The following is a 15,478-nucleotide window of genomic DNA, read 5'->3' as shown; positions in this document are numbered from 1 at the left end:
ACATTAGGTTCGGAACACTTTGAATGAATCTATGCAATAAAGCTAAGAAAAGAGGAAGCAAGTGAGGAATAGGAAGAGAGAAAGATAAAGGAAAAATATGAAAAGTATAAGACTAAGTTTAAATAAAAACAGAAAAGGACATAAATAAATGGTAAATACAAAAGAAAGAAAGAAGCGGGAAGAAAGAAAAACCATAGAGAAACAAGGAGGGCTGCCCGGCACGGCACTTTTTCGAGGCTTGGCACCCTTAGATCAAACCTGCCATAATTAGTTTTTTCAGATTTACACACTTTGCGCTTCTCTTTGATAATGAAGAAACAGTTGCTTCCTTTTTAGATTCACGACTGTAGAGCACATACTTCTACGATCATCGATCACAGCACTTCCGCTTGATCTATCATCCACGCATTCCACGCACTTATGAGAGCATAACCTATTGTTCCGCTTCATTCTTTGACGTACATATGCATAGCCTGGAACAGCCAGCGTACCGGGTGGATCTCCATATGGCCGTTTGTGGAGACGAGGTCGAGATATCTGCTCCGTACGGCGCAATGTTCTGTATACGCAATTTAACGGCTCGTCTTCCAGGGCGTGACGCTTGACGCGCGGCGCCTTACGTAACTGCCAAGGACGTCTCCACGGCAGCGCCAGCAGTCAGGCTGCTACAAGGCTGGTACGACTTGAAAGTCGTTTGTCGGCACGCCTTTCTTAACGTACGCTACGCTGCAGTGAACGGCGCGCGTCATTATTCGTGCGCGCGCACATTAAACGCTCACATGAACGCGTGCCCCACCTCCACCTTTGGCTATTGGCGAGCCATCATGCATTGGATGCAAGCACGAGGTGGATGTGAGGTTGTTGAAAGGGGACGCACGCTGAAGTTAGGCTAAGTGTGCAAACCTGAACGATGAATGGAATAAAGTGGTCGAGTCAAGTAGAAGAAGAACATAACTTTTCATGAAGAGAAATAGAGAGGATGGCCTGGAAAGTGATTGCGTAGCTTGCTACTTCTCACAGGGCTAAGAGGAAGAGGGAGAGAAAGATGGAGATATGATGAGAGTTGAGTTTAGCTTAATAGAATTAGTCTGTTTACACAGACTAACTGGTGCGTGGACGTGTACTATGCGGGAAAGTTTTACACCATAGCGCAAGCTCTAAAGACGAGCATCTAAAGCTTTTTCATTTAAAAACATCAATAAGCGTGCCCTTTAGGCGGCCTTGTGCAATGTCTTCAATTTTGCAAGCACCAAAAGCTCGTCTACCGAAAAAGGCAGGGAATCCAGACAATCGATGACGCATTTGAGTCTGACCATTGAGATTTTGACGTGTGAAATACACCGCACTTATGTTCTCGTTCTTGCCCGATCATATAAAGATATCGTCACGTATACGCAACACCCAGCCGTAACCTATGCTGCAACATTTCTTGATCTCTTAGCCGAAATGAAAAACGAAAAGCATGACCACAGTCAAGTCCATAAAGGTAATGAAGTAGGTGCGCGTCGTAAATCGGAACCAGGTGAATAAAGCTGTTCATTAGTATTTCTCATTGTTGGGCAGCCTCCGCTAATAGCATGCACACAGTGGAAATTCCGTCTTATGATTCCACTATTCAAGCCTGTGAACTTCATGTGAATTCAAACCCGGAAGCGCACGTCGGCTGGCCTTTCTTCCTAAACCAGAAAAAAATGAACGTGATTCTTTACGCGCCGTGAATTCATTCTAGAAGCGGATCTAGCTTTTTTGAAGATGTATTGATTGAATGCATCATGCTTTTTTTCTTTATTCCGACAGAATAATGGTTACACCAGTGTGTATCTGCGGTATAAGAATTTATAAAGCTTCGCCACTGCAGCCTGCAAAACTGACCTTTCTTTAAGTCGAAGCTCTTGTCCATCCCTGTCCATCCCTGTCCATCCCTTGTATGTATGTGGTAGTACGTAGTCACCAATGACACTTACCCGCTCTAGAGCGGGTATGTGCCACAGGGGATGCGAGATGGGAGATGGCGGTACTTGGAGTGCTCACTAGATGAACGCATGGACGGATGGACAGACAGACTAGCAGACGGACGGATGGATGGATAGATGCGCGGACGTACGTATGAACGTACGGGCGCACGCACCTACTGCTATAGGCTGCTGATAACGCACACGCACATTAATGATGGTGCCTTTCTCTGCTTTACAAATTGCGTGTTCTCTTGGCTCACGCACCAAACAATGGGGCTTGCAAGTCAAGCTGCATGTGTGAGCCGTAGCAATTGCTTCTTAATGTCACTGCCCAAGAAATCGCATAGACGAAATCGCATAGAAGATTTCGCAACGCAAATCCGTAAACCCTATGCGAGATACCGCAAGTAAGAGCAACGGGTGGACGAGACACGCCAGCCACCCCAGATTCCCTTTCATTGTTACCGAACACCAGGCTCATTACTCGTCGGTGCAGAGACCTGCGGGACCCGATTTTCTTATTGTCATTGAGTCACCACGTGCGCCGTCCTTGGAGCGCAATTCGCGGTCACGCAAAAGAAAACCAGGTCATGGATTGTGTCACGATTCGTGCATAGTGACCGTTACGACATGGTCGAGTTCTATCCCATCATTCACGGCGTTCTCCGGTGTAACTTATACTGTATCATCAAACTCGTTCAATTTTTCCTCTGTGGCTTAAAAAAAAGAGAAAATGAAAGAAGGAAATTGACGTGCGTGCCAAGTTTTTGTCTCTGCATTCGCCGCAGAGAGGAAATGTTCTCGCGTCTCTCAGGTGTTGGTGAAGGACTAGAAGACCTGACATATGTATACGTGTAGCTTCTTACCTTCCTTCTCACGTGAGACAGAAAGCTGTCGCAATTTTGCTCCGAGACTTAAAACTGGAGGTGTGTCTGCTGACGGTCACGTAGCTGACGGAGATTCTATATAAAAGGTTAAACCGATGGTCATCCGACATTGTGGTTGTCACGTTTTTTTTTTTTTTTTTTAAGCAAAACTTCCTTTGTAAGACTTTTGAGATGCGCGCGGGTTTTGGTGAAGCATAAGCTCATGGATGGCCTTGTATACAGGTTGAGTAGTTGAAAAATGAAAATTGATCTGAAGCTTCCATTACCCAGCGGGCGGGAATCAAGTTGCTAATTTTGGTAACGAGTGACAGAACTGTTTTTTTTGGAGCTAAGAACCCATGTCTGAATAAACAGCTTTCATTTTGCGTCATCAAAAAAAATGCGGAGACAACTGGTTTCATTTTGAGCCTTAAATGTTCTAATATTTTCCGTATAAAAACGTATAATTGGTATAGGTTGTGAGTTTGCCAAAAAACAGCAAGAATTATGATAAGGTGCACATGGTAACGAAGTTCTCCGTATTCATATTGACGTAGGTCCAGATCGCAACTGTGATTACGGTGTCCTGAGTCGTTGGGGTCAAATTCACAAAGCATTTTTTTGTTAGTAAGTGTTTCTTACTTAGTCAGCCATCTCACCTAATCCTATGTGTATCATCAGGAGTAGTGCAATCATTATCTCATGCACAATTTCATCGTACGAAGTTCTGCCCCGAATACGTACGCTTTGTCACGTTAACGACCATTCGACATCCACCAAACAAAAATTTCTGGGACACCAGATTAAAGGGAATTATTGCTTTGCCTCTTTTTCCACCGTGAACTTCTTGTGAATAAAGTGGGAAGCGCCGCCGCGGTGATCTAGTGACTAAGGTACTCGGCTGCTGACCCCCAGGTCACGGGTTCGGATCCCGAGTGCTGCAGCTGCATTTCCGATGGAGGCGGAAATGTTGTAGGCCCATGGGCTCAAATTTGGGGGCACGTTAAAGAACCCCAGGTGGTCGAAATTTCCGGAGCCGTTCATTACGGCGTCTCTCATAATCATATAGTGGTTTTGGGACGTTAAGCCTCACATATAAATCAATGAATGAAGTGGGAAAACGAAAGCAAAAAGAATGTGACAGGCCACCCTACCTCGTGACTTGGCGTGTATAAACGAGATCATGTCGCATTCTTACTCGAAGTGTAAAAGGCGGCGAATTGTTGCATGGACTCCGCATACAAAACGGGGCCTCACCTCCCCGCAGGTCACCACCGCTTCCAGGGAATCTAGCAGGACGGGTTCACTCTCTTTCGTTCGCAGTGAGGTAAGACGAGATGTTCGGTCGCGACATGGAGCAATTAGAAGGCTCGTGAGAAGAATATCCCGATAGCTCAGACATGTGTAACGATGAAGCTTACTTCATTTCACGCACTCTCCACTGTATCTAGATTGCCGCCTTTGAAGAGATACCATCTCTGTGAAAAATGGGGGAGTAACGGGTTCCAGTTAAAGGCTCGTCTGGCATGGCGATCTCACCCGAACAATTTCACACGCTTGTCTCTAGAGACATCATTCGGGGTGCAATATACTACCATGCCTTCGTGTCACAGCCAAAGTGCGCCAACCCTCGTTATCTTCTTTCTGTTAGTCTTTCAATTTCGGATTGTGCTAGTCTTTTCATACCTAACCACGAGTTATTTTAGTAGATGTGGAGAAGCGGTATAACAATTACTTTGATGAATATTGTTAGGGTTGACAGAAGTAAATGTTGGGTAATATTTAGCTTATTTCACGCACACAGCCATTTACTCTTTCACATTGGTGGGAAAGCTTGTGCTGTAGAAATTAAACGGAAATAAAATATACATCCAGATGACAGTAGACGTTTTCTTTTAAATCAAGCCCGACGTAATTCCAGGCATGAAGCAGCATGACCTATTTATTTATAGTACATAACGCACAAAACCAAACACTACAATGGAAGTATTTTGAAAAAAACATTTCCTAATTTTAAATGGCCTTTGCAAGCTATTTCCTCTGCTTAAAAAAGGAAGACCACTTATATCGCTACATGCGCACTTTCATTTGTCCAGATTTTTGACCCGCAATTTTTCCAACTAATGGAAGGAAATTATCCCTGTTTTTTCATAACAAACGTAAAGACGTTTAGATTGACCCCTTAACATAAGCAATATCTATTTATACGCGATGACCTGAAACATTTATTTTCTCATCGTCGGCAACGCTTGCCTCGGGATACAGGGAGACGAATACAATGAAAACTTTACCCTTTACACTTAACCAACTTTCGTGCAATTGCATCGCTTGAATTCATTGGGCAATTCACTGGAGTAGAATTTCCAATTGACAGAAAGGCAACTGAAAGGCCGATAGTATTTAGAACATGGTCTCATTCTTCTATAATTATTTGAGGAACAGTGAGGCGCGTAAGCATGCGGGGCGTGGGCGTGCCGGCGGCTCCCCTTCTCTGACATGACTGCATTTCACAAAATTTTTATGGAGATTTAGAATAGCGTTAGCAGGCGTTACGGGCGTTGGGCATTGTGGACGCCATATGAGTTTTAAAATAGCGTTGGCCTACCGTAGCAAAAAATCTAGGAACTTCCCTTCCCTCCCCCCGCTACCCCAAATGCATAAAAGCGACGCTATATAGCCTCGACACCAGCACTTTGCGGGCCTTGCGGGCCTTGCGGGCCTTGCGGGCCGCACGCTATTTCAAATTTTCTGCGGGCGGACTGCAAGCGTGAACGGCGGCTCATGTTACGACGCATGCGCAGTGGTAGTGACCACACCGCAAGGGCTTGGTATGCGCCATTATAAAACTCCCTTTTGTCTTCTATGATTACGTAGACCGCATAGTTTAGAAATCACTGTAGACGGGAACCTATTACGTAACGCCGCCTTGTGCAAGTATAGAACTTTTGTAAGAAGCGCAATAACGTACCATGCATTACCCAGCTGAACCAAATCCTGAGAAGTCTCAGATGTTATGTTCTCAGGCGTAACGCTAACATCAAAGCATACTTCTCAAATATGAATAAACAACGATATGGACGGGAAACGTGAAGGAATGCTTCTTTTATTTATTAATCTACACCAAACTGTTAATTCAAATTTGCGTGTCAGCGCTTTTTGCTTGAATACGGCGCCGCTATTGCTTTCAACGTTACGCAACAATTTTTGCACACCGCATTCCTCGGACAGTCTGTCTGCGATAACAAGTTGGCACCTGTAGACACACATACAAAGAAAAAGATGTAAAAAACGGAGATGATGCGTCTGAACACTACATGGGGACCGAGACAATGAGACGCCCACACATGGATAAGACAGCGCATACGTCGTCAGGAGCAGGGCGACCATGAATACCGTCTGATGACAGGCCCCCCAAGCATATGGGATATTCCATTTCATAAATTCGGTAGAAAGACGCATGAAATAAGACGCATTAATATGGAATCAGAGCCGTTATTGTGACCTGAACAAAACGAATATATAATGGCACCATTATGCTATGGTAAGTCACAAATGGTCATGCTACCGTAACGTGGTGCGGTGACGGCTGAATTGTTGGAGAATAGGATTGTAGGAAAAATTGGACAGACCATACACAGAGCGCAGTAAGGTTTAAAATTTGAAAGTGCGAGCAGTATTACGAATTCGCGTGCTTCTAGTTGCGAGTGAGGGAGTGAGGGATTGAGTGAGTGAGAGAGTGAGTGAGTGAGTGAGTGAGTGAGTGAGTGAGTGAGTGAGTGAGCGATAACTTTATGGCAGTCCAAAAATCGCCGAGGCTGGACGGGACCAGAGGCCCCCCGTGCTCAGCCACTGTACTCCGAAAGGATGAGCATGTAACTATAACCGTATAGCCAGTGAAAAAGAAGACGTTTGGATGGCTGAATTAATGCCGTCCTTTTCCCGAACATGTCAAGTTTACGTTTGTATGCATACACATTTACACACGCACACACACACAAAAATTCACACGTGCCTACACAAACGGTGTGTCAGAGCCCTTCACCAGCCTCCACCTCGTCGTGCCAAGCCAAAGCTACCGAGCTTTGGCCAAGCGGCCTTCGTCCAGACTGAAAAAGCGGCAGTATTTAATAATGTATTAAAAGATTAATGATGATAACTTTTGAGCATGTCTGCATGAGTCACTGAAAAGAATTGCAAGACGTTAATGGGGATGAGTTATTTCTTCTGCCTGGGCCTAAATTATGTTTCTCGCTTTCGAAAGTTGTGATGCTTGCGTTATGGAAGCATTGAATATTTCCGCGAGCACTCGAGCGATGTAATTTTAAAGACGAAATTTTCGCGTCGTTTTATAAAATCACACAGAAGTATTGGGCACATGTGGTGCATATTGAAGACAATTATATTCCACAAACTAGTGCTAGTAAAAGCAGAAAGTCATTTACAATGCAGTTGACAAGAAAATAAATTTCGGTGTTTTTTTTCTCAAAAAGGCCTATCCGTACGCAGAAATGAGGGGTGGCGCGGCGACATGATAAATTATAGTCAGAGGAGCATTTCTGAGTAGAAGTAAATGTATGCACAAGATTAAATATGCAGGAACATGAGAAATGTAGTAATTTCTGAGAATTATAAAAAATCAGATTTAATAAATGAGGTAGGTAATATAAAAATCAGTCAAACAGGTATACTTCAAGTAACAAAGAAGTGAAGAAATGCAGCTGCTGGTCTTTCATCACAGCAATCTAATGATCAGGTTAGGTCCTATATTTTTCGTACCATAATGGCAAGTTTCGAAAACCTACAATATTCTCTATAACCATTTGATAAGATAAGAATAAGCTGGGGTTAGCAACAAGCATTTCACGAGTGAATAACTGTTTGCTTCGCCAACAGTGATTGTTTATTGATTTATTACAACGTTGTCACTAACCTCAGCTATGCCACTGTTGTTTTTCGGCCTCTCTGATAAGTTACCATTTGCGGGGATCTTTTTCTTTTTTTCATAACTGCAACCGAAGAACTTCTCAGCTGCATCCTTTGCACAGTCGATTAAATGCGTCGTTGCGACCTCATATAGATTATACAGATCCAGAAACCAATGCTGCATGGTCGCGCAGCAGCTAGACTGAACGGAGCTGATTTCGTGAAACAATGTTTTCAACGGATTACGCAGCACTCTGGAACGAATTACGGTCGGGTTGCTGGGAGGACCTAGTTGCTGATTGGAGCAACAAAATTTTTCACAAGACTGCATGCGTGCGCCACTTCGAAGAGAGCCAAGGATAGCGTAGTCTAGCGCACTGCATGCACGCTGTTGATTTTTATATAATGCTACATATTCGCGTGTTATTTCGGTACTTGGGTGTGTATATAAGGCACCATAACGTTCTTATGCTGTTAACAATATTAGACTATTGCATACGTTGGTTTTCTTCAGCATTGTGTGGCACTGAAAATAAATGATATTCGTATTTCTTCACCTCGCCTTGTCTACTCGAACGCAAACGTTCACGTTCTCTTTGCTGCTCAATCTACCCCCAATTTTGTTCTTCGTTTTCTTCTTCGTACGACATTACCAAGTAATGTCGTACGAGTAAATTACACGTGAATATTGAGACGTTTTCATGAGCTATAATGCATCGACGCCAGGTTTATTAGCGTAGCCTATACCAACGTTTGAACGGTCGGCTGTAAGATGTGTCGCAACACGACGAATGGCTGGGTCATGGCCTTCTTTCACAATAGTTGCGTCGACGTGAGAGATGCCTTCGAGTTTGTCTGCAGCGTCGAACGGCTTTCTCCAATAACGCCGGGCGTCTCGAGTGGCGTCCTCTTCCCATCAAAAAGAAATGTCTTCTAGACTCTGTCGTGTGAAAGATCAAAGAGCGGCGGCGACCCTGCATCTTGGTGCGTTTTTCCCATTACATGCTCACCTCGCCGCCTGTGTGCCGATGCGTGCGCACGTGTCCAGATGTGATCGATCGTCTGCCATCACGTACAGCATAGCTACTCCAACCGTCGTTCGATGTATGTACATTTCTTCGCGTGTATTGCGGGCATTTTCAGCATTATAACGCGCACGTTTTCTCTAGCAGACGAACGTTCACAACGTTTAAAAATGTCGATGTAACGTGGCTGTTTACCCAACACGTCTTATAGGTCTATTTTTTTGTTTTTCGCTGTCAATGGAGAAGCGAGACCAGCGCTCAACAGTCCCCTAATTGAAGCCACGTGTTCTAAGGGACAATATTCAGTGGTACATGCAGTACATTTATTGAGTAGTCAGGAAAAAATATGTTTAAACTTCACGTAGCACAAATCTGCAAAGATATAGAACAGCCTAAGGTACCAGTGACTTTTTCTGTGAATATAGATAATCATCAATTAAAAAGGTTCATGACATTGTGAGTCAATGAAGACTCAGAGCCAGCTCGAAAGAATGAAAAAGTGGAATTGTTCCTTGAATTAAGGTTAAATACTCGGGCTACAAGCGGCAAATCGAAACCATCTGCGGTGTGCGGCACTTCAGACGCCAAGTCACCTGACTCACAGCACACATGGTCCACAGCATAGGATTCTTCTGGACTTGATGCAGCAAGCAGAGGGAGAGAGCGAAAAAAATTCATTCATGCAGGTTGAAAGGATAGTCGCCGTGGGTGGAGCCCTTAGTTCAAGGCCCCATTGGCACAACTGCACTATCTTTTGCCAAGCTTTGTCATGCCATAGGGCAAACTGTTTAAATAATGATTAAAAATCGGAACAATTTCTCTTGTTAGTGCCAATCTTTGAGGAAATGCGTTTCGTGGCGGCCTCCTTTGATTATCTTGAATCTTTATTATTGTAATTTTTTCGTCTATTTATCTTTTTTTTCCTGATATTTTCTGTCTTTCTCTTCTCTGCGTATTTATTTTTTCTTTCTTTTCGATTGTATACACTTCTTTCTTTGTTGCGCTCTCTATAGTTCTATCTTCTTATGCCCCATTTTATTTCGTTTTTTTTCTACAGCTTTCTATTCCTGTCCCTGTTTCTCTGATTACCTCTCTTTATGTTTTTCTAGATATAGGTGCACGTTAAAGAACCCCAAGTGCTCGAAATTTCCGGAGCCCTTCTCAACGGCATCTCTCATTATTATGTGGTGGTTTTGGGACATCAAATCCCGCATATAATAATAATAATAATAATAATAATAATAATAATAATAATAATAATAATAATAATAATAATAATAATAATAATAATAATAATAATAATAATAATAATAATAATAATAATAATAATAATAATAATAGTTGTAGTAGTAGTAGTAGTATTAGCAATAGTAGTAGCGGCAGCATTACCTTTCTGTTTTTTATGCTGTTCTTTCAATTTGTTTTGTACAATATGCTTCCTTTCTCCTCATTCTATGCTTTTTTTCTCATGCACATATCCCTTTCCTACTCCTTTTTTACAGAATGCTTTGTTGTGCTCTGCTAGCATCACATCGATGACCGAGTGGTTACCGGAACAACCTTTAGACCGTAGCTGTACGCGAGGTTCAATCCCGCATTGTTAACAATTTGCTTTGCCCCAGATTGCTTTCTTTCTCTTTCTTTCTATCTCTTTTCTCTCTCTCTAAGTCTCTGTGCTACTTCACTTCCCTATCAGGATTATTGCATCACGCGCAGAACAAAGGGGCAACGTTTTCAGGGAAGAAAAGAGAAAGCGAAGAAAAGGACGAGGATAGAGATTACTCGTTCATTTTCTGTGGAGGTGAAACAGTGTAACGAAAAGTACGATAGGGCTGTTGTAAAACCGTTTTGGATACTTTGATGTTTATAAAAAATTATTGGATGTTGCTGAAGTATACGACTGAAAATAACATGACGGGACGCCCTAATCATCAGAGTAGGTACATTTGCAATATATATAAATTAGATAGCCAACGCTTCAACCACAATTATTGTTTCACATACGTTACATCTGCCTAAACGTCTTTTTTCCTAAGCTGTTCCTAGACCTGGCGTTGTTCTGTGGTAGAATACCGGACTTTCACGCAAAATGCTCTGGCTTGGTTCATGCTGGGACCCTCTCTTTTATTCTTTGCTTTCGTTGTGTCCCCACGACTGATGTAGGTTTTTCTCAACGCATTTAAATTATCAATATCGTTTTTCACTGTTTCTGAGTAGATCAAAAGATAATAAGCTGTCACTCACTAACGGCACATACCCACATATCTCGGCCCATGGTATTTGGGTGTATGCCACACGTGTATGAATAAGGGGGCTTCAGGACGTACGCGACAGGATTTTGACGTTACTGATGTAATGACCAGGTCGACATATTCATCAAATCCTCTTGTTCTGCTACAGCAATTTCGGTCTGCACCAAGTTAAGGAAGCTATCACGAGGGCACCCATGCAGGCGTAGGCAGATAGATAGATCGATAGATAGATAGATAGATAGATAGATAGATAGATAGATAGATAGATAGATAGATAGATAGATAGATAGATAGATAGATCGATAGATAGATAGATAGATAGATAGATAGATAGATAGATAGATCGATAGATAGATAGATAGATAGATAAAAAACTCTGAAAGTGCTTGGATTCTATTGAAAAAAGTTTGCATTTAGTGAAAAAACGACGGCTACCATCGTTTGTTTATTTGAGTGGTAAGGTTTCCACTCATGGGCATTGGCGCACAACGTTACTAGTAATTTGTTTGCAAATGCACGTATCTCTATATTATCAATAAAGTTTTTATCTGCAACGATGACAAGATGCATGTGACTAAACATGTGCAGCTCAAAGCCTGGAAGCTCGAACAAATGCAGTACCTCAAAAAAAAAAAACGCTACACAAATGTTGGTATCATTTTTTCATCGTTAACAGCATGCTACTTAAATATCTCGTAACGCCCCATATACTGATGTGGAAATATTATAAGAAACGAAGCACCACTAACCTGACATTCACAATTCGTGTTATTAGGCATGCATTTCACTTTAAATCAAGCCTAAAGCTATCGACAGGGATGAAGGTGAAACACGACCGTGCAAGTTCTAGGTATTGCATCCTATTAACTTATCCCAGGCACCGTATTCATGGTTTCCTGCTAGCCCGAGTCTCCGTTCATTTTGCTTTTCCCAGAATGGGGGTATCGTGCTTCAACTCGGGAGACGTGATAATTACCACTTAGAGCCCGTCTGCGCTTTTTTCCCATGCTCTCGCACAGAAACTCATTTGCCGGGAGCATCATAAAGCTTTCTAGATTTATAAAACAAGTGTTAAGAACGAAATGTTGAGCAACCTGCGTGGGCTTCTTTCTTAATGAGTACCGAAAATTGCACTAAATTCTTCACGCATACTTTTATCACTTCTTTCGAATATTTTAAACTTTTTATTGTTCACTAATTTTAAATCTCACACGCTTTACATAGGCTTGTTTTACACATTTTCACATGTTTTTTTACATAAGCATGTTTTACATATGTTCTACGTATGCATATTTTACAGACGTACGAGATTTGTCTCGAGGCACATAGCGAGAAAAATATACGTCAGGAGGCTGACCTCACCAAAATTTGTGGGTTTTCACATAGCAATGTCAAAGTATCGTTATGAAGTAGGCTGTATTTGCAGGTTGTCAATTGAGCTTGATTACTTAGGCTACGTTAACGTGCACCTAAATTGAAGTACACGGTTTTTTTTTATTTGGCCATCGAAGACGAGTTCTCGAATAAAGAGCGCGACACCTGAGTAGGCAGCCACGGTAAATAAAAGTCCAACTGTCGCATAATAAAAATCATTTTCAGTGAGAAATTTGTGTCACCTAATAGGTCCGTGAAAACGTATTCGGTAACGATTTCTGTATTTGTGTTCATCGTTCCGGTAAAAAATCGAGTAACAATAATTGAGAGAGTCTCGACGCTTTCAGTAAATTTCTGTTTGTATTTGTTGTGTGGTACTCTTGTATTTTGCACTGCTTATCTCTACTCGTCATGGTTGCAGCGTTGCCTACTGATCCCTGCACCCTGAGTCCAAGTGTTCGTCATTGAAACTATGCGGGTGCGTACCAACTAGAGCTTATGTTTAAAACTTGAGTGGAAAGCCTAATGAAACAGACATTGGCACCATAATCACGAAGACGCAAGGACGGCGTGAATATAGAGTTTCCCATAAATTCACTAGAGGCAATTCTGGCGCCAGTTTCTATGGAAGCTTCAACGCATGGCGCTTCAGCCAGCTTTGGTATGATGGGTACTACACATATTTGCCTAATCTTCGTTCTTTCGGCTTCGTTTAGCTCCATGTGACCCACATTAGCTTTGTTGCAAGGCGAAACTAAACAAATGTTTAGCAGTTTCACTGCACCCCCGTGACCTATTTAGGACGACCAATTTGAATCAGCTCATCGATTTCCCAACAATTCACTCCTTTATCTGCAACGAACACCAAAACGCAACAGTAAAGAAAGTCACGGGCACGTTCGAAGCTGAAAGCACGGGGATCAAGCGAATTTGTGTGTATACTGCTCGTCATTCCTATGGTAGCTGAACGATCGCAGCGCCTGAGCTTCCTCTTGTAAATATTGTATGAAATTCTATGTGTGTGACGAGGCATAATGTGGGTGACAGGAACAGTGACGATAATAGAAGAGCAATCGTAACACCACATTAAAGACGCAAGTTGTCTATGCATTCCGCAAGCGGAATCAAATGTGCAGTTCTAAATGTGGCTATTTCAACTTGGACGACCTCAGTACTTCTAAAGAAAAAGAAAGAGAAACATCAACGCGACGTGGCACCCGAATTGCCAGAAGTAAACAAGAAAAGGTAAAGCGCTGCCCAGTGGTAGAATCTTTGATGAAGGCAAAAATGTTTCAGCCCCATGTATCTAAATTTAAGTGTACGTTAAAGAACTCCAGCTGGTCGAAATTCTCGGAGCCCTCCCCTATACGGCAGCCCTCCTGATCATATTGTGGTTTCAGGACGTTAAACTACAACAATTACCAAACCACTGCCCAGCGCAATTTTTCCACGTGTGTCAAGCAGCCTTCAACGAATGTTCGCTCCTGTGAAGCAGATAGCATAACACATTCTGTTTCCATCGAATAAATGCTTTAATGCGTCACATAATCTCAAACTTTCTGATTTCTAGCGTTTTTCATTCACAGCTTAAAATTTGACTGGCGTATTATTACGTCTAGTGAAGGTCTACCACCTGGGATTGAGATAAGGTGTTCGTACATGAGTGCGTATTTTGAAATCAATGTCGATTGATAAGTAGGCATGCATTTCTGAAAATAAACGTTAGCTTGAGGTTACCACTCGTCTGGTCTTTTTTCCACTCGTGTCTTCGTCGTTCGTGCTCCAGTTAAGGTAGGACTTTTTACAAACTATATAGTCCAAATTTCAGTTCTTGTAAGTTCCTGTACCTGCCTTAAAGAAGTCACCCACTATAAAACTAATGCTTGTATGGTTTTGAGAATGATCTGATCGACTAGTTTTGGCATAAAGCATGCGTTTCTGAACAGCAAAGAAGAGTCACTTGTACGGCCTCGTGCTTCTAAAGCCTACACCGTATCGCATTAATGGTGCCTTCAGTCGCATAATGAGAAAGTCGAACACATTACCCGTCTTCGCGGTTTTCTTCCGTGTATGCTTTTCATGGCAGTACTTGGTTTCACTGCATGGATTCGTACTTGACCGATTCTAAAAATGTTCACGGCTGTCGTTTCATGATGCAATAAACTAGTTCAATGACGCCATTTGGCGGTTACATAGAAAAGCGTTGAAGGACCCCTTCAACAAAGCTATGTTAACGTGAACTGACAACAGATACTATCGATGCTGAGGTTGACCTGCAAATGACGACAAGCTATAAACTGCGTGACTATGCCCGCTTAATAATCGAACGACTCCCGAAGAAGTGCGAGAGGACTGTATTTTTTGCTGAACGTTCATTATGAATGCAGTGCGCGACTATGTGAAAGTTAATATGTAATCTGTGCAAGGCTCAGGGGAGGCCAATTAGGAACACTGCCGAATGAAGGTTACCAATCGTGATTTTGTGACACAGTGGAAACAATGCAGTTGATGGCTGTTACGACGACGGTGGTTATAAGGTGCAAAGGAATCAAAGAATGCGCTCGCGGTAATAGTAAGTCTTACGTTTCTCTTTCGCAAGCGCCACTCTCAAGCACTAATTGAAAAATGAAACTCAATACTCTGTTACTTTATTCAATGCCCATCTATGTAACAAGATGCAGCGTGATCAAATTACAAAACATTCAAGCCCACATACACTGTGTTTTGTAGGTGAGATGATTATTCTTTAAAAAAAAAAAAGACTGTGGTTTAGCTTGCCTAAACGCTTATATCAATGTGGGTACATTGAAGAAAGCCGTTTTATATCACTTTACATTTTACACAGTCCTTATAATTATAGGGATATTTTGAGCTTATATATAACAAGGCGTGTGTAACCGATGGGTTATTGTTTGTTTCTCCTGTTAGGCTGATATCTGGAGGTCAGTCGTTAATCGCTTCAGAATAGCGTCATCAGCATTTCATGTTGGTCAAATGAATGAACGGTGGTTAAAAAAAAAACGCGCCGACGTTGTTGCACATTTAGCTGCGCTTTAGTCATGTGTGGAAATGACTCTTACTAT

This window comes from Rhipicephalus microplus, chromosome 2 (genome assembly GCF_043290135.1).
Source record: "Rhipicephalus microplus isolate Deutch F79 chromosome 2, USDA_Rmic, whole genome shotgun sequence".
NCBI classification, from domain to species: domain Eukaryota; kingdom Metazoa; phylum Arthropoda; class Arachnida; order Ixodida; family Ixodidae; genus Rhipicephalus; species Rhipicephalus microplus.
The sequence above is the reverse complement of the archived record's forward strand: the minus strand, read 5'-3'. Positions refer to the sequence as shown.